General features: G+C 38.2%; 1 protein-coding gene and 1 long non-coding RNA gene across 13 annotated transcripts in view; one reads left to right on the top strand and one right to left on the bottom strand.

The window, feature by feature from the left end:
• The window catches only part of LOC101823368 (EGF-like and EMI domain-containing protein 1), a 648,492-nt gene that overhangs the window by 477,390 nt on the left and 150,155 nt on the right, over positions 1–20,947 (bottom strand). The gene's annotated exons all lie outside the window — the stretch shown is intronic.
• Positions 1–20,947, top strand: part of LOC110340822 — a 51,234-nt gene that overhangs the window by 28,344 nt on the left and 1,943 nt on the right. The gene's annotated exons all lie outside the window — the stretch shown is intronic.

Genomic DNA, 20,947 nt, shown 5'->3' with positions numbered 1-20,947 from the left:
GAGCCACCCTGGGCAACACAGAAAACCTCTAACTCAAAAAAACAAAAACAAAAAGAAAAAAAACCAAATCCAATTTGAGTTTGTGAAGAAGGCTGTGGTGATGAAGCAGAGAAAAAGAAAAATGTGTAAAATGTGTGCATGCCATCAGGTAGATGTGTATGTGTATGTGTGTGTGTGTGTGTGTGTGTGTGTGTGTGTGTGTGAGAGAGAGAGAGAGAGAGAGAGAGAGAGAGAGAGAGAGAGAGAGAGAGAGAGAGAGAGAGAGAGAGACTTAGTGACAGGGAACCACAAATTCTATAAGACCATATTTGTGATTCATTCTGTAGGAAAGGCTTTACATACACTGCTACCAGTGTGTTCTGAATTAAAGATCAATCTAGATGTCAAGCTAAAGAAGCAATTAGGGGTGAAGCAAGCTGGAAATCCAGACCACAGCTCCCAGAAGTCCTTTGGATTTCCCACCTCCTGCTGTGACTTTCCTTGCTAGGCAGCACTGACAAACATGGTTCTTTTTGGTACTCCAGTTTCATATTCTGGAAATAAGTTTCCCCATATCACATGGTCAAAGATAAAAGTCACCTAAGCTGTGTCATAGAGATCAGAGGTGTAGAGAATCCCTCCTCTGAGAGAGGAGGGTAGAGAGAAAAAGAAGAGAGACAAGAAACAGGATTCTCCTCCAACTGCAAAGCAGTTGGGAAGGTTAGTAAAGATAAATCCAAGATGATGCAGAGAAATCTGCTTCGGCACATAAACTTCCCATAACTAAGATTTATTCGACACCCAGCACCAGGCCCCTTCCAGATTCATGACTTATGCTTTTATTTTGTGATGCACTTAGTTGATACAGGGTCAGCTGTTTAACCATTGGATTGGGACTGTCCATTCATCACCAGTTTGTACAACTCCTTTCGGAATGACTCAGAATAGAGAGGCTTCAAGACAAAGTTACTTGATAAAGTTCTCAGAAATCCTAAAGTAATTCTCTTACAATACCACTGAGGGATACGTACATATGAGTAACATGATACAGCCTGAGCAAGCTGCCTTTTTATATATTAAGGAATATATGTGTATATACATATATGCATTGCCAACAATTAATGAAAAAAGAAGCCATGAACTTGAAAGAGAGCACAGTTGGGTATACGGAAGGGTTTGGAGGGAGGAAAGGGAAGGAGAGGATGTTGTAATTATATTATAATATTAAAAGGGAAACTATATAATTACATTTATAAAAAGATATATTTAACAATGAGCTTCATGTATTGAGGCAAAGGTCATTTGGAGTTATGGCCTGCTTTCTCTGGAGTCCCTTTTGATTTTCTCTTCTGCATCTCTTTTCCACTCTATGTAGTGTGGCTCTTTTGCTGCTGATGCTCGCATTTCTTTGTTTATGGCCGAATGATGCAAACATGATGGTGGGCTAATTTAGTCCATCCTTTTGAGTTCTAGACTTACATACGCATTAAGTAAGCATATTCTATCCCATGCTGATGGCAAATGAGTGTGATACATTTCTGTATACGTCCTAATGGTGTGTGCAGAGCAGATGAGATGAGCGAACACTTCTCACTCGTGTAATAATCGCTATGTAATTATCTATGTAATAATCTCTAAGTCCTGTTTCACTAGTGGAAGTACATATGTACCTTCTAAATTCACTGGTTGGAATGTTTACCCATAGCTTGATGGTATGAAAGCATGGGAACTTTGCAGCACATTTAAATCCCAAGAGCAGACTCCTCTTTCCGAGAATCATGCCCTTATGAAAATAACTGTTAACTCTCGACCTGACTGTCGTGGGAGGACAGGAACAACAGGGTCATTTTCAAACTAGGAGGGTTTTCTTCAAACACAAGTCTGCTGCTGGCTTAGACTTGGACTCTATGTTAAACTGTGAGAAATTAATTTCTGTTAGCAAGATAAGGCTTACCAAGTACAGTTTATCACACATCCTTTACATAACAATAAAAGAGAAAATTCAAAAGAGAAAAGAAAGGAGGGGCCAGAAAGATGTCTCTGCAGCTAATTGTCAAGACTATTAACCTGAGTTTCATCTCCAGAACCCAGTTTATGGATGGAAATAACTTATTCCTGCAAGTTGTTCTCTGAACTCCACTCTTAGCCTCCCCTCCCCACATACAAACACATTCACACACATGAGTGTGCGCACACATGCCAGTGGGGGACAACAAATATTTTTTAAGCACAAAAAGTATGAAAAGGAAGGAGGAGGAGAGGGAAGGAGGAGAAGGAGCATTTTTTCATAACTTCAACGTAAAAGCTGCAGAAATTGTCATAGAGACACAGTTTCACTGCTCAGTAAAGTCGAGGGTATAAAATACCAACCAAAGCCGGGCGGTGGTGGCGCACGCCTTTAATCCCAGCACTCGGGAGGCAGAGGCAGGCGGATTTCTGTGAGTTCGGGGCCGGGCTGGACCGATAGCCTCCAAAACAATACAGAGAAACCCTGTGTCGTAAAAACAAAAAAAAAAAAATACCAACCAAATAAAATCACATTGGTGGTGTCTCATTCTGTAGATACCTGCTGGTAGCTTTACCTAATCTTGAAATCACAGAGAAGTCTATAATATGGACTCCCTACAAGGTAACTACCGGTACTTCTCTCTTTGGGGAAACTTCGAAAAAGCTATTATCAGGAGGCCAGGCACTTGGGTACAGAAAGGTAAAGGTCAAAAACAGCTCACTCAGAAGAACCCACACAGAGAAGTGTAGACACCAATAAGCAAACAAAAACATGTGATATTACATGGGAGAAGGAGATCCAAAAGAAAGGGCATAAATGATAGGAAATGCTTTAGGACATTCATTTATTCAGTTTCTTAGCATCTCTCTGGGCTGAACTTGGGAAAATGTCATCTACACATTTATTTTTATATAAAAATCAGGAAAACAAATGTGTTGAGTCACAGAGGGCAAATGTTTGAAGTACACATATTCACATATTTTCAATATGGGAACAAGAGCTGTGTGTACACGTGTGCAAGTTGCTCCTGTGTGTGTGTGTGTGTTTGAACTTGCACATGTATACAGGTGAATTTTATTGTAGTGATAAGAAAAGTAGCTTATACAGATGGTTAAGGCAACAAGTGTGCCACTGCAACAAATATGCAATGGAGAAAATTCTCAGAAAAGCCAGCAGTAGCAGCAGAACTATACGATTCAAATCTTGCAAAGGAATACAGGTAGGAGGGCAGCATACTTTACCAGTGTTCCATGAGGAGGAGACTCCAGTTCTAAGCAGGGCAGGCAATGTTAGAAGCTACTAAGCTCTCAGTGACTGAAAACAGAAGTGTCAGAATTACAACACTGACAGCTACGACTGCATCAGAAACATTTTCATAATGGATGAAAACAAACTAAGAAGCCATTTTACAATGGATGTTTTGTTCCTAACCTAAAATAAGAATTGTGAACCGCAAACATGATAACAATATACTAAGAATTGATAATGTTCAAATCCAGAAGAGACAAAGAACTGGGGAAAAATGGTTTTATAGTATGTCTGAGTGCTTGAATAGACACAGGTGTGATAACTAGAAGTCAATTCTAACTGAAGAAAGAATGGTTGATAACATCCATCAAGATTCCATAAAAGCCCCACTTAGAAAAACACATCAGTACTCAGAACCTGCTGGATGCTAGACAGATGAAAGTGATCATCAATCAAGAAATTATTCAGAATGAGCTATTAACAGAAGGCTTGAAAAGCTCATTATATTTCAAAGATTCAATATGAAAATGCTTCGATGATTGGAGCAGTCAGATATTAAATTCTGCATTTGCCCTGTAGGAATGTGTAACTTTGGGCAAGTCACCTAAAGTTTATAATAATTAATAGAAAGATCTAGTAAATTGACTTTTGTTGTTTTTTAATGATTGAAGAGGACTAGTGCAGTCGTTCAGCAAGTGCTTACTGACAAGCCTAAGAACCTAAAATCAACCCAGGACCCATTTGGGGAATGGAGTGAATGGCTGCCAAAAGTTGTCCTCTGGCTGCCCCAGAAATGCAGTAGATAGCAGAAAACATCTGGATTCCCATAGAGACCTGTGCATTCGAAGAGCCTTGATGCGTTACTTTTGCTTGTGTTTACGAAGAAACTCTAGACACCAAGAAATTTGTGATTGTAGGACGGAGATTTTGTTGCTTTTAAAAGACAGTGACCAAGCTCAAGTGGACTCGATGGTAGAGTGTGTACTGCTCTTGCAGAGGAAATGAATTTGGTTTCCTGTTCAGCCTGTGACTCCAGCTCTAGTGGATTCTATGCCTCTGACAGGTCCCTGCACTCACAGAAACAAGTCCACCCACTGACACATGCACTTACAAAGAACTAAAATTAAAATATATCTGTTAAAAATAAAAGAAAATACTGGGCTGTGGTGGTGCACACCTTTAATCCCAGCACTCAGGAGCAGAGGCAGGTGGATTTATGTGAGTTCAAGGTCAGCCTGGACGACAGAGTTCCAGGACAGGCTCCAAAGGTACACAGAGAAACCCTGTCCTGAAAAACAAAACAAATGAACTAATAAATAAAATAAATTAAGATAATGATGGATATTCTTCTTTGATTATATGCCAAGATTTGACTAGTAGTTCCTTAAAGTACTATTGAAATGTGGAATCTAAAGGCCTCAAAGAAGTTGATGTGGTCTGCAACATCAAGGTTCTTTGTTCAACCTTGCAGAGTAAAGGGATCTTTCATTAATGAGGAAGAAAGAGGCTGTAGACTTTGTTTTGTTTTATAAAACTTCATTACAAAGAATAAAAAGTGGCCTATTTAAGAGGCAGTCTTTAATATAATTTGTCATCTCATCAAAGGTATTTTAAGTTTTCTGTGCACCTTTACTCATACATCAATCATGTAGGGAGTCCCAATCCATGTCTACAACTCCATTCAATCCTATAAGACTGACCTTTCCCATCCCTAGCCAGACAGCCTAGATTCCTCTATGCACTCTACCCCAAATCAACTCTACTCACCCTGGACAACTCTGTCCCATCCATGGTACCTTGTACAGACAGACATTAAATTCATATATCTAAAGTACATAGACCCAAGGACTACCCCTATCCAAGGATGAGTACTAGACCCACACCAGCAACTACATGCCCCAACACAGCCAAGGACACGTGTCTTGCATTTCCACCATCACCCCTTACCCTAGCCCTTGTCTTTAGAGAAACCTAGAGTTGCGTTAACAACTCTATCAACATATCTTATATAAGAAAAAGTCCTGAACACTTCCCCTAGACTAGGTAAGATTGATTGTGAGCCTCCACTAACTCAACAGAATGCCTGTTCCTAGGCTTTGAAACAATGTTTCTCTCAAACTGAGGACAGACTACTTCTGAAATTCCATCCAAACATTAACAATAAAAACCCAAAGACTGAAACTTCAGCTCCATGTAGCTGGTCAACAACCTGAAAAAAAATGGTCAGGTGGAAACTTATCCCACCTGAAGAGAGATAGCCTCAATAGTGACCACCAAGAAACTCCTCCAAGAGTTTATTCCTCAATTTGAGTTCTCATTCTTTATGAAGTCCAACAATGGCATGGCCTTCACTGTTACAGCTTCCATAAATCTGGCAAAGGGTTGATATATTGATGGAAAACTACATTGTGTGTATAGGTCAGGAAAGGTTAAAAATGCTGAATAATAAGAAAACTTTAACTGAATATGAATGACCTCGAGTCCACCTTTTGCTCTCCTAAGGGCCAAGTGCACTCCCAAATGGAGTTCATAAGACAGAAACTCATTTCCTCAAGTTCCTGCAACACGCCCACAGGAAGATTCATCAGACAATTAGAGACAATGTGCCTGTGTCTAATTCTGATGCTTCCCACAAACTCCAGCCTGGTGACCCTGTATGGGTAAAGAAGATTCCAACGAGGAGCCTGAGGCAAACATGGAAATACTCTATGATCCTTACCACTCCTATAGTGATGACTGTAACCAGTGTCACCATGTGGACCCACCCCAGTCACCTTAAGGAGGCTACAAAAGATAATGGCAGTTCATTACCAGATCCTTCAACTCCCCGAAGACTGACACAGCTCATATTATTATAGCTGTCTTATTTTGTATTTTCTGTCCCTCCCACCCATGTGGGAAAGACTCAAAACACTTATAAACCAGGACCTTGGGTAAGGAAACTAAGAAAGACTGAAACTGGTGAGCTCATACCAGTCTATCCAATCAGGTTCAACCCAACCTCCAGGTAGATTTCTGTAAAATATTATTTCCAGAGGCTAAAGGGGATGGTTCCTTAACTCCTGGGGAGGAGCACGCCCCTAGGGCTGTGGGTCCACCTGTGAAGAAAAGAGGCTACAATCAATCTAGCACTATGTTTGGTTGTCTGCACCCCTCCACTTCCTGAAATGCCAGAGGCCAGGTGAATACCACTGTGCTCAGTGGGTTTCACACACACACACACACACACACACACACACACACACACACACACACACACACACACACCCTGGCCTGACACACCTCAGTTAGCAAGAACAGTTGGGCAGAATTATAACTACAGAAGCCAAAAAGCGAGGCTAGTTCATGTAAGGATTTTCTCAGAACTATGGATTTTGGTGGATTAGGTCTTTGTTCTTCTTTTGGCAGACGTTGATGCCTATGTGCTGGGTTCCAAGGCCTGAATGGTTCTTCCATCATAGTGTCAGTTGTGTTAAGGTCTGGTGACTGGTTATATCCCCTTCTGGTCCTAAGGGCATGAGTAATATCATGGTCTCATCAGGTGCCATGGGGTTATTTAGTCTCCTTTTCCTTTCCTGAAGGTTAGTTTGGACTATGGCTAAATTTTCTCTAATTATTTTGGACAGATTGGCATAGAAACAACAAGTTTCTTGTCCCATAAAGAAGAGGTCTATTCTTCTTCAATTCTGGAAAACAACCTCAGCTAAGAAATCTAACTAGGAAACAGATAGGAAACAGAATTTTTTATATGGTCCAGGTCTACATCCACTTGAGTACTGAGTTTTTAAATGTTTGTATTCCCCATAACTAGGACTGAAGTCTCAGCTATAACAGAGGTCCTGCTACCTGCCCCACTGACAGGGAAATTACAGTGAGGACAGTTTTCAGAGCACAGAGAAGCCAAGCATCTAGATGTAAGTGGGCCCTGCTTTTTTTTCCATTATGGGTGAACATCTATGGTATAACACAGGATCCATCTTCTTACTGCCTTCAAGAAACACCATTCACACTCAATAATATTCATAAGATATATTCCAGGAAAATTGAACTATGAAAGGAGGAGGTATATCTATTCTAATACCCAACAAAATAGACTTTTAACCCAAACTAAGTATAAACAAATAGAAACAATTTATACACATTAAAGAGAATATCCAATAACAGGATATTACAATCCTAAACATACATGCACTAAACACATGAGCATCCAATTCCATAAAATCATCACCAAGACAGCAATAGTGAATAATTTCAATACCACACTTTCATCAAAAAACAGGTCCCCTGGGGAAAGAAAAAAACTAAAGATGGTCTAAATAGTATGGATCTAACAGATATCTATAGAACATTACACTTACACACTAAATAACATACATTCCTCTCAGAAGACCATGAGGCCTTCTCTAAAACAAACCACATATCTGCTCCCAAAGCAAACCTCCACAAATATGGAAAAAATTAAATCACATCCTGCACTCTATTTACCAACATACATTAAAAGATAGATATCAACAACATATGGAAAGACAGATATTATACAAATTCATGAAAACTAAAATTATTAAATCACATTAGATGAAGAAAAAAATCACATTTAGAAAACCCTAGAACTGAATGAAATTGCTTAAAAAATCAAAACCTATGAAACGCAATGAATGCAGACATAAGAGCAAAGTTTATATGTCTACATCAAAAGAGTTGAGAGATCGCAAATTAATAACTTAATGATGTATCTGAATACCCCCCAAAACAAGAATAGCTAATAACCCACCCCACAGATACACAAAAGATTAGCAAAATCAGGGCTAAAAATAATAAAATATAAACAAAGAAAACAATAATAAAAGCAGAATGAGTTCCAAGGTACCCAGGGTTGCATAGAGAAACACTGTTCCTAAAACAAACAAAAAGTCAATGAAACACAGAGTTGGTACCTTGGAAAGATTAACAAGATTTACATATCTTTTGACAAACTAGCCAAAAGTAAGAGAGAAATGATCCAAATTAAGAGATAAAAGGTAGATATAACAAACACTAAGGACATTCTGAGAATCATAAGGACATATTTTTTAAAATACATTTTTCACCTAAATGAAAAATCTAAAGAAATTAATTAATTTCTAGATTTATACAAACTACCAGGGTTAAATCAAGGTGAAGAGGTAATTTAAATAGACTTAAAATCCCAAAGAGATCGCAGCAGTAATTTAAAATATCCCAACTAAAAACTGCCTAAGCCACATGGATTTCAGTACATAATTCTATCAGACTTTAAAATAAAAATTAACACCAATATTTCTCAAGCAATTTCACAAAATGGAACATTTTCATATTCAATTCATCAAGCCAGTATTACACTGATGCCTACCAAAACCAGACAAAGAAAATTATATGACAATATGTCTGATGACCATGAATGCAGAAATTCTCAATAAAATACTTGCAAACAAAATTCAAGTACATATCAAAAGGGATATCCATCAAAGTCAAGTGTGCTTCATCCCAGAGATGCAGGGATCGTCATAAATCAATAAATGTAATCCATCACATAAATAAACTAAATGACACAATCACATGATCATGTCATTAGATATAGAAAAGACCTTTGACAAAAAATCAAACATCCATGTATGACAAAAGTTATGGAGAGAATATAGATACAGGGAACCTATTTCAACATAATAAAGGCAATATACAGGATACCCATAGCTAGCGTCATCCTAAATGTAGAAAAACTTGAAATATGCCACTAACATAAGGGACAAGACGAGGATGTCCACTCTCCCCACCCTGTTTAATATACTACTTGAAAGTCTTAGCTAGACCCATAAGGTTGAAGAAAATAAAAAAGGATACAACTAGAAAGGGAAGAAATCAAGGTATCCTTATTTGCAGATGATACAACTCCTACATAAAAGGCCCTAAAGAATCCAGCAGAAAACTCCCGCAGCAGATAAACACATTCATCGATGCAGGAGGACACAAAATCAATACACAAAAGCAGTATGGGACACAATGCACACAATCATAAGAGAAAGTTGATAGCACAGGAAGATGTTCAAATAATGAACATATCAAAAAAGAAATCAAGGAAACAATACCATTTACAATTGCCTTGAATACATATCTTGGAATAATTCAAAATAATGAAGTGAAAGACTTGTATAATAAAGACCTTAAGATGCTGAAAAAAGAAACCAAAGATGATACATTTGCGCCACTATTTCATACAGTCAGCTCAACTATCTCCATAATAAGAAATGGTGCCAGTGAAATTAATTAACCCTCAAAAACTACCCTAAATTTTCTTCAAATTTCCCGTCATGCACAGTCCCACACCCTGAGAAATACTTTCCCATACAGCAACTCTGCATATGAATTCCAAGTCAAAGAATTTGTGTACCTACATTGTCCTCAAAGAAAAAAATGTTTTTAATTTATCATTTTATTTTTAGTGTGTACATGGGCATAGTATCTCTTCCTCCCTCCCCTCTCTCTGTGTATATGCATGTATGCCTATGTGTATAGTGATATGAGTGCCATGGTGTGTGTGTGTATAGGTTAGATGACCAATTTGTGGAGTTATTTCTCTCTTCTACTTTTGCATGGATTTTTTGAGGTAAACTCAGGTTGCCAGGATTGCGTGACAAGTTAAATTATATGCTGAGCCATCTTTTTGGCCCTTTAAATCCATTGTTTAAAGACAGACATTAGACTCTATCTTCAAAGAACTTAAAATCAATTGATTTCACAGCTAAAAAAAAAACACATGAAAGATAATGTGAACATGCTATCTGAAAACTACTATCATGCACCAGTTACAGAGAATGAAGTCAAGAACAGAGGCAGAATCTCCCTCAAGGACTGTAGTGTTTTGAATAAAGAATGGTCTTCATAAGGACATATATTTGCATGCTTAGTGGCCATTGATGAATTGTTCAGAAAAGATTATGAAGTTTAGCCTTGACTTAGGAGGCATGGCCTTATTGTTGGAGGCAAGCCTTTGTTGGAGTAGGTGGATCACTGGTGATAGGTTTTGAGGTTTCAAAAGTACATGCCAGGCACACTCTATCAGACTGTCTGTCTATCTGTCTGTCTGTCTATCTGTCTGTCTGTCTGTCTGTCTATCTACCTACCTACCTACCTACCCTACCTACATATCTACCTCTCTACATTCCTAATTCCCTTTCTTATTTTCTCTCTCTCCATCTGAGGATCAAGATATAAAACTCTTACTATTATCCATATAAAGTTCTAGTGTCATGCTTGTCTGCTTCCTGCCATGATGATCAAACATTAACCTGAAACTGCACACAATCCTTCCAATTAAATATTCTTTTACAAGAGTTTCCTTGGTCATGGTGGTTCTTCGCAGCAATAGAACAGTAACTAGGATAACAATTAAACATATAAAATTGAAAATTGGATTTAAAATTTCAATTTATAAATTTAAAATATCATATTATGTAAAACCAAATACACTGTACAAACTACAAAAAGAGAACAAAGCTAATAATGCATTAGTATTTGATCCTTGTTCTTTTTATTAAAATGCACTTTTGCTGACAGATTTATAATTTGATTTGAATTATCTCATACACATGCATTTTATGCACCTATTTTTAACTTATATCATTAAAATTATCCACATACTTGAAGAAACTTCAGATACACTGCTTTTATGTGTGTGTGTGTGTGTGTGTGTGTGTGTGTGTATATGAATGCAGGTGGACAGGCACACACACATTATATATATATATATATATATATATATATATATATATATAGAGAGAGAGAGAGAGAGAGAGAGAGAGAGATAGGAGAGAGGTCATATGATAACCATAGGTATCAGTCCACAATTTCCACCTTGGTTGAAAGTGGTCTATCCACAGCTGTGTATGCTGGGTCCCCTGAGCCTTGAGTTTCCAGGGTTTCTCCTCACTCTGCCTCCCATCTCACAGAAGGAGCACTGGGATTGCAGATATGCACACCATCCCTGATGTAGAAGAGTTCTATGTAGTTACACTCTGGTGCCCATGCTTGTATGGTGAAATGCTTTACTCACTGACACATCTCCCTGGCCCCATATACATGCACTTTAATGATACCACAGCATGCTGTGGGAGTATAAACCACAATTTACTTAATTATCCAATTGTATTGAATTTTTATTTTAATGTGTTACTTTTGTATGTCTGTGTCATGTATGTATGTGTGCACATATGTATAAACATGCTTATGTGTGACTTATTATTACTATTGGGCAGCAAAGAGGATTGAACCTAGGACTGCAAACATTCAAGGCAAGCGCTCCCCTGAAGAGATATAGGTCCAGGCTATCCATATTCCTTTTTTGACATATGCTATCTCACTGAACCTGGAATTCACTGGTTAACTAGGCTGGCTGTCCAGTAAGGTCAGGTGATCCTTCTGTCCCTGTACCCCTCTGTTGGAGTTAGAGATACATGCCTTTTATGGCTTTTCCATGGTTATTTGGGGAGCTGAACTCAAATCTTACACTTGTACAATAAGCACTTTTACCCACTGAGACATCTTAACAGTCCCTTATATGGCATTCCTATAATTTAAAATAAACATGAGTTTCTTTCTGCAAGCTAGCTAAGTACTCTCAAGATTTGTACAGGTAAGAATAGGATTCAGGTCCTTGCCATTTATAGCAAAGATTAACCCAAGGAAGTCTACATTTGTCTAGCTTGTGTGTATTTGCGTAAGAGGAGGGGGGTTGTTTTTCTCTCTCACACACACAAATTTGAATTGAAAAAGACAAGATACTTTCACCAGCAGTGGAGAAGTGTTTCCCTGACTCTACATCCTCTCCAACATAAGCTGTCATAAGTATTTTTTATCTTAGCCTTCTGACATGTGTAAGATGGAAACTGAGTGGTTTTGATTTGCATTTCCCTGATGATTAAGAATGTTGAGCAATTCCTTAAGTGACTTTTGACCCTTTGAGATGCCTCTGTTAAGAATTCTCTGTTTAGTTCTGTACCCAATTTTTCAGTTGGGTTATTTTGTATTTTGATGTCTAGTTTCTTGAGTTCTTTACATATTTTGGAGATCAGCTCCCTGTCAGATGTGGGGTTGGTGAAGATTTTTTTCCCATTGTGTAGGCTGTTGGTCTGTCTTACTTACCTTGTCCTATGCCTTGGCGGGAGGAGGGCTGGGTTGGAGAACTTTAGTTGGAATGAAAAATTAAATTTAAAAAATTTAACATGAAAAGACAAGATACCTTGTGTGCGTGGGGGTATTCTGACAATTTGAAAACAGTAGAGAAATCAACAACATAATTAGAGGAATCTGTGAATAATATAAACTGATTGACCTGTGGCTATGGAAATACAACACAGCAGACAACTCAAACTGCCTCAAACACTAGACATCAACCAAATTCCCCCTAAATTATTTCCACAGATATTTCAGGTACAAGTTAGCGAGTACAGGACAGGAATGAGCCAGGATGTACCAGGTACATTAAAGCACTATATTTAGAAGAGTTAGATCATGTGACAACATCCTCCTACTTCTTAAAACAGAAGCTAGTGTCTTTTATTTCACCATTAGGATTAAGTTCAGAGAACTTTTCTCCTAAAATCCCATACAGCATACAGTGCTGAAATCATGCTGAACAAGTAGAACAAGGCTTTGGAAATGTCAAATCTCTACAATTCTTCCATAGCCTTTTCCTTGAATTGAATTATTTCCTCCTGGAAGAAGGGGGGAGAAGAGAGGGTGAGGGAATTGGCAAGGTTCATGAAACTCATGAAGACAAAGACTCAGGATGTTCAAATCTTTCCATGCTCCTGAGGTCCCTTCAAACGATTATGTAAACAATAAGCAACATCTGGAAGGTAAGATGCTGTTGGTGGAGATGCCTCAAGTAGTGTAGGGAATTTGAGTGATGCCGATGCCCTGAATTATTTGATGGGATTTTTCATTTGATGGGTGTGTTAGGGAATCATTAACTACTCTGTCTTATGCTCTTAGAGGTCAACCAAATAAACTCACTGCTACACCATGCTAGAATGGGTGGAATAATTTCTTCTTCCTCTTGTCAGTGCCCTCTCAGGGGTGACTAGACATCTGTTCACCTCCCCAAAGGAAAAGACATACTTCAATGGAGCTGTATCCCATGTGACCAAAGGAAAAAAGTCAGCTGAGATTCCTACTCCCAAAGCAACACCAACCCCCTTACTTGGCACCATCAGTATGTGGAATACAGGCATCTTAGTGGCACTGTGAAATAGCTGTCAAAAAACTGGTTCTGCTACAGTCTTGAAGTGAAAAGCTCATATTGGAGTGTGTTTGGGGCAAAAAGACTAGGAATTCTGAGTGACACTTCCAAGCAAACAAGCTATGCTAGTTAAACAAATTCTTTATTATAGACAAAGAGTCAAAGAAGTATTAGATGTTAGAGGGCTCTTACTATGAGGTCGTTAAGAATAATAAAGGAACAAATTTATAAAAACAAGAAAACGTAGGTGTTAAAAGTTGGGAAAATAAATATTAAAAAATACTATTAGATTTTTGAGAAACCCTAGAGGGTAATGTGTCAATAAATCAAAAAGAAACTTTGGACCTTGCATGGTAGTCTATGCCTTTAATCCTAGCACATGGGAGCAGATCTGTGTGAGCTCAGCCTGGTCTACACAGGAGTTCCAAGGATACAGAGTGAGACTCTGCCAGAGACTGAGATGAGACAGAGATGTGTGTGTGTGTGTGTGTGTGTGTGTGTGTATGTGAGAGAGAGAGACAGACAGACAGACAGACAGACAGACAGACAGACAGAGACAGACAGAGTGACAGAGAGGGAGAGAGAGGAATGGGGAGAAAGGGCTTCTGTAACATTGTAGGACAATGATTAATTATGGTTTAAATCAGTAGTTTTAAAGTGTATTGACTAATAAACACATTTCACATATGTGTGTATGTGCTTATGTATATTACACATTGAAACACATAAACAGATAATAAGAAGTGATAAACAGTGCATCTCCTTACAGTTATGCACTCCTTACATTACATTTATTTTATTGCTGATTGATAGATTTCAAAGAATAGAACAACTAAAAATCAGCAGGGTATAGGGTATCCTGAAAGATACAAATCAGATTAAAATTTGAAACAACAAAGGAATGTCTATAAAACAGCAGAAAGTTAAGATTTATATATGAAATATCCAGAGAGAAAACTATCTGTGTTGTTAAAAAGAAATGACTCAAAGGAGAGAGAATACTGAAATATAACACAATAGGAAGAAGTGTTTTCTGGGATGAGTTCAGATAAGGCTGAGCAAGAGCAGCAGAAATTAAAAATTAAACAAGGCTAGCTACAAGTCTGTAAACTTCCTGATGCAATCCCAGCATTCCAGGGATAAAGCAGAGGCTCTGAAAGCTTCCAGAGGAGGAAACTAATTACACACCATGCCAGAAGGATGTGCATGTGTGTTCCTGGCAGCGCTTTCCTCATTATCATCAGGTTCTCATTAGCATCCTGTTTACAAAGAAACACAAAAGCATGATTATCAAAACTTAAAGGAAAATAGTGAATTTAAAATGGCATAGTCTGCAGAGGAATGCAGGGCAAAGGAGCCGTCATCTTTGCAAATGCCAGTATACCAGTCCACCCATGTGAAAAAAAGCAAAATTATCAAGTCAGTTTATTCATTAAAGCCAAAGATAATTCCAAGAGTGATGAGGACACAATGTCTAAAATTCAGGAATCTATAGGAGAAATATTCTAGAAAATAAGGATATAACAACTGAAGAAAGAGACATCAAGGATAACTCGATGCCTGGAGGAGCATCCTTGGGAGTACCAGAACTATACAGGTATAGAAAGTTGCATAAACCCACATCACTGATGCTATATAGGATGTATACATGAAAATCATCACTAATTTAACAATGTTTGTTGCCTTTTCATCTTTTAAATAATTTTATATTATATACCAAGTAAATAGACTAAAGAATATTTAATTGCTATAAAAGATACTGTAAGAATAAGGTGTAAAGTACATCAAACGAAGCATGAGGAATGATGGCAATGAGACCTGTTAAATCCTATTTAAAGATGTGCCAGATAATATGTTATAGACACACATACATCCATGCAGATAGAGATCACAAGCCCAGACACATGGAAAAGTTAACATATAAGAGCTTACAAAGATGGATGGGAGACTAGGGGTTTCAAAGTCCCAGTTTTCACAGAGAATACTAAAAATACTGTTACAAATCAATAAACAGTGTCAAGGAGACGTTAGCAGTCTCACAATGATCGTCAAAAACAAACAAACTTGGAGACTGACTGCAACTAGCAGGTGGGACTGTTGTCAGGAAGGAGTGGAAAAAGCACCTTTAGTTTTACCATTTTAGTCTTTGAAATACCTGTGTGTCCATCTGTTTATTAAAACAAGAATTTCTTTAGAATTTTATTCTATTTTCTCTGTCTTATTACATTTTCCTCAAGTGACGAAAGAAAAGTAACTTCTCATTTTCCCTATAGATTTCTGTAACTATCTTTGGAATTTCTGTAACTATCTTTGTCTATATTTGGTGGAGCTGGTGTGGACATATCTTTGCTGACCTCTGAGTTTTTCACACAGTAAAACACACACTCTTCTTGTTTTGTGACATAGATCCTGGTTCTTCATTTGCCTTGTAATATTACTTCTGTTTTTCCAGCCGTGCGCACCACCACTGCCTTTGGTAGGCACAGCTAATGCTTGCCCGGAGCGTCCGTTATTACATTTGCACACCCTTCCAAATATGCATCTTAAATTTGGCTGAACACTTGGCATGGGCTGGCATTTCATGGCACTGGGATGAAATTCTGGGATTCTGGGGAGATACTCAAGATTATACCAGGCAGGGAAGCCATAGCTCTTGTCAACCTTATACTTGGGAAGCCGTCAAACTCAGGCTGTTCTTGGATAAAGTTCATGGGGTGCAGATGGAGCTTCTGAATATGGGGAGTCTCCTCTGTACTTACTTAAGCTTCTCACTGACTATGTCAGTCAGGATACAGACCTTCACAGCTTACTCTGCATCCTTCTTTTTTTCTCAGTTTGCCGTGTGAGGGGCCATCATGAGGTCCCATTCAGTGATGAGCAGAAAGAAAATGGTAGGCCAGGAGCCCTTAACAAGTTGGAAGTGCCAGGGAGAAGTTACTTCACCCTCTGAGGATAGAGGCCTAAAACCACCTTCCCTTCCTGATCCTTGTACAGGGCTGTAGATGTAGTCATCTGGATTTTGTGAGCACATATTAGGGCAGTTGTTGGTAGGAAAACAAACATGACTTTATTTTCTAGGTTCATCAGGTAAGTGAAAATGAGCAGGGTCTGCCAAGAAGTGCAAATCTTTACAGCCACATATTGCCCCTGACCTGAGAGGGCCAGTGAGTGTACAAACTATATTAGCGACTAAGCAATTTGATCAATGTATGGATTGATTTTTGCTTTGTTACTGTTTTTCTGTTGTTTTTGAGACAGAATCTCATATAGTTCAGGCTAGCCATAAAATTATCATATAGTCAAGGTGGTCCTGTAGCTTCTAATTCTCCAGCTACCATTTCTCCAGTACAAAGATTACAGGCACCTACGCCCAGCTTGATTTTGCTTTTTGTTTTTATAAAGAACTTTAAATTTCAAATGAAGTTTCAAGTGATTGGTAATTACTAAGCTAGACAAGATTTTATCATGTCTGATAATGCTGTTCCCAGGACACACACACACACACACACACACACACACACACACACACACACACACACTCTTAAATTGTATAAAAAGTGTTTCATTTTCATGTTTCGCTAAGTTTTTCTGATTTTTAGATCATGAATGGTTCATTTTAACTTATTTTGTATAAATGTGATATCACTTGATATTTCTTCTTATAAATTAGCTTTCATAATATTTTTGAATAACTCACACCTTTCCTTTTCTTTGTCTCTAACCAGAATTTGAATTTATTGGTGTGAAGGCAGGGCATTAATGAGTTCACTAGACCTAAGATAAATGATGAATGGGTGTTTTATTGGGGAACAACATACACAGATAATACTAAAGAACCACCACAGCCTTCCTGCTCCAGAAGATGCAGTCTCTGCCCTTCTAATTTGATCCTCAAGTCAAGAGAGAGAGAGAGAAGAGCAAGAGCCTGCCCCACTCCTCCCCACCATCAGGTCACATATGCATCTGAAGCCATTCCCAAAGGGCTGTGGCCTCTAACACAACTTCACTGGCAAGGTGAGATGCTACTGCAATTCCCCTTTTTGTCTAAAGAAGAAGATTTTAAGCCTGATGCAAGAACCATATACAACGATAACAAATGTCAAGTATATTCCAGGAAGAGGAAAGGTAAAACATATACATATTGGTGTGTTTGTGAAGCACTTTAGTGTTATCATATTTTATTCTTTTTGTGTGTATATGAATGTGTATGCTGGAGTCAGAGGACAATTTACAACAGGATTTTGTCCTGCCAGCACTTGGGCTCCCAGGATCAAACTCAGGTTGTCAGGCATATTTTACCAGCTGAGCCTTCTTGCTACCTAGTGACCCTTTAATACCACAGGTACAGTAAGCTGATGACAGTGTACGTATACATACTAACACCTTCCTAGGATTAAAATCTGAGGCCACATCATTTATCATAAACTTCTGAGGTGCAAATGATGTAACAAAATCAGTTCCAGTTTCAACTGGAAATAAGCCTCACAGTCCTTGTTTTAAATGATTGATCCATAGCTACTGGTGCTGTTGTGGGACGTTCTAGAAACTTTAGGATGGAGTTAGCTGGAGGAAGTAGTGTTTGGGGTATCTCTGGTCCCTTCTTGTCATACTCTGAGCCTCCTGCTGTGACAAAGATGACAAATGTGCTCTACCTTGAGAGCCCCATTGCCACATTCTGCCAATTCACATGGGGTCAGGAAACTCTACCCTGGACGCATCTTAAAGAAAGGCACCTCCCTTCAGTTGTCGCTCCAGTATTTGGCCACAGTGCTGGAAAGTCTAACTCAACGGCTGTTAAATGTTCTTATAAATATTTCATAGAGCCCATTCGAAAACTCATAAAGTAATCCCACACCACACACAACACACCTTCCCTGAAATTATTCTGTATCATTGCTGCTGTCTGTCTCCTCTCCACAAAATAGTCTCTACTACAGCTTCTGCCTCAGGATAAATTTTCTCAACTTTGGCTATGGCAGGGCTATACCACATATTTTATGGGGTCTGTGGATACTGTCAAACCCATTAAGTCAGGCCATCTATTCTACCCAGGGACACCTAATGAGGTTTCTTATCCACTCATTTTATTTTCCTGGGATTCATATGCATATAACCATGATTTCAAATAACAGAATCAATTTCCTTTAAATACCTATAGTTTTGTTTCTGTTTCAGAACACAGTTCTTTGTTTAACAATACAAACAGCTATTTAAATTATAAATTGTCTAAAATATATACAGTGGAAAAACCACTGAAATTATATTATCAGAACAATGCATTTAATACAAATGCTATTTACATTTAAAATATTACAATTTATGTAGCATCATCAGATTGATTAATAATGCACTATTACAATTCTGAGTTTCAGATCAATTTGCTTCTTAAAATGTGTGTGTGTGTGTCTGTGTGTGTGTGTGTGTGTGTGTGTGTGTCTGTGTGTGTCTGCACTCACCTGGGTGTTTGTGTACAGAAGTCAGAGGCTGACATTGGGATATCTGTCTCAGTCACTTCACATTATTTTCTCTAAAGAATGTCTTCTCTCTCTCCCTCACTCCCCTGCACTTTCCCTCTTCCTTTCCTTCTCCCTTTCCCCCTCTAACCCCCATCTCTCTGTCTCCAAACCTATAATTTTAGTGTCCTCTAGCCTGGCTGATCAGTGAACCCCTGGGATTGTGGGTCTCCTCCATATCCCTGTATTACATTGTAAGTGCTAGAGCCATGGCTGCCTCTTCACTTGAGGGATAGAGATCTCCAAATTCGGGCCCTGCAGCTTGCACAGGCCTATAACAACGTTTTACAGTAGGACAATCTTATCAGAGAGTGGTAAGGGATGATTGTATAAACTGCTATTTTTTCTTTGATCCGCATATCTGGGACTTTTGCATTTGTATCAGATGAATACACACAGGTATCAAAACAATGAAAACTAATGCCACAAACAGTGCCATGTAATGTGTGGTATTTATGCGCATATGTAGATGTGCTGTTTCTTGTCTAAGCTAACAGCAACATTTCACGAGGTAGTTCCAAGGCTAGTTCAACACAGGCTGGAACATGCCCCTCTATCTTCTCTGCACCATCCCTGTCCTAAGCATAGTGAATGCTTTCACTTAGTTCCACCTGACACCTCATGACCTCATCTTCCCAAACTGGCTGCCTCCACTCCAGAAAACACCAACAACCTTTCCTTTCCCTTTGCCTCACTGATCTAAGAGGACCTCAGCTCCATCCCCCCTCATTGTCTCCTACTTGTCTTTAGATTCCACTGATCAGAATTGAACCATCTATATGAAGTTCTAAAGAAGGCTGGAAAAATGGGCAGATAGCAAAGAGAAACATGGGCATCACCCGGATTTAAACTTACGTTATCCTGAATAACTCCCTTAGTTTGGAGGAGTGCTGCCATAACAATGAGACTGAGGGTCTTACTAAGGAGGAAAGGGAGTAAGCGATGAGGGCTGAAAGATAAAGTTTCATTTTTTTTCTTTTGCAGATGCTGCCATTTTCTTTACCCACTTTATCCCACTCAATAATCAAAATTAATTGTAGTTTTCAAACAGCAATTGCCCTCCAGTCCAAATTTCTAATTGTCCACCATGATTATAACAGGCATTTCTTCCATTAACATTAAGAAAACTCAGAAACTTTTATAGAATGGGGAACCTGGCACTTATCTTCTGTTGTTTGGATTGCCAGTCCCTCTTACCACTGTGTTCTCTGATAGCATTCGTATGATGTGCATTTTATTTAGTAGTACTTAATTGTATTCACTGTATTAAATTTAACACCAAGTTTTATAAGATTATTTCAATATTAATGTATCAGAGTATCTGCAAAATATCTAGTTTTCAGCATTAGATTTTTCATCTATTCTTAACAATTTACAAATTTTACAGAATAAATGATTGTATTATCTTTTTAAATAGTTTAAGAGTTAGTACCTCTAGTTCTTTGTTTCTGCATTGCTTAATTGTCCTCCATGTTTGTGGTTTGGATCCTTGATGTACAGAATTCTCCTCTCTTAACAGGATGTGCAGCTGAGAAACTTCCTCATCTTCCCTGGCTACAATCCCTATGATACAGCATTTCTCCATCTATTTTCTTGTTTAGATCTACTAGCATTTGATAACTTCTCTATAAAGTTAATTTGTAAACCATTTGACTTCTATAATGGTAATTTGATTAATATTTATGTCACCAAAGAACATATGTCCAAAGAATGATTTTAAGAAATTTAATAAATCTGGGTTTTCTGCTTCTCAAGTATGTGTGGCCTTTTGAAAGATACAAATTTCAATTTTATCCTTCTTATTTTACATTGATCACTTTTCTTTATTGTGTTATTCTTATTTTACTTAATCTTCCATTACCAAAAAAGGCAATAAACTCTAAAACATTTCTTCCTAATAAAAAAATTTTGAAAGAAACCCAAGGATAATTTTATTGGCAACTAAAC

Source organism: Mesocricetus auratus, unplaced genomic scaffold, assembly GCF_017639785.1.
Source record: "Mesocricetus auratus isolate SY011 unplaced genomic scaffold, BCM_Maur_2.0 Super-Scaffold_100011, whole genome shotgun sequence".
Taxonomy (NCBI): domain Eukaryota; kingdom Metazoa; phylum Chordata; class Mammalia; order Rodentia; family Cricetidae; genus Mesocricetus; species Mesocricetus auratus.
Note: the sequence above shows the minus strand (reverse complement) of the source record. Positions and strands in the feature narration are given on the sequence as shown.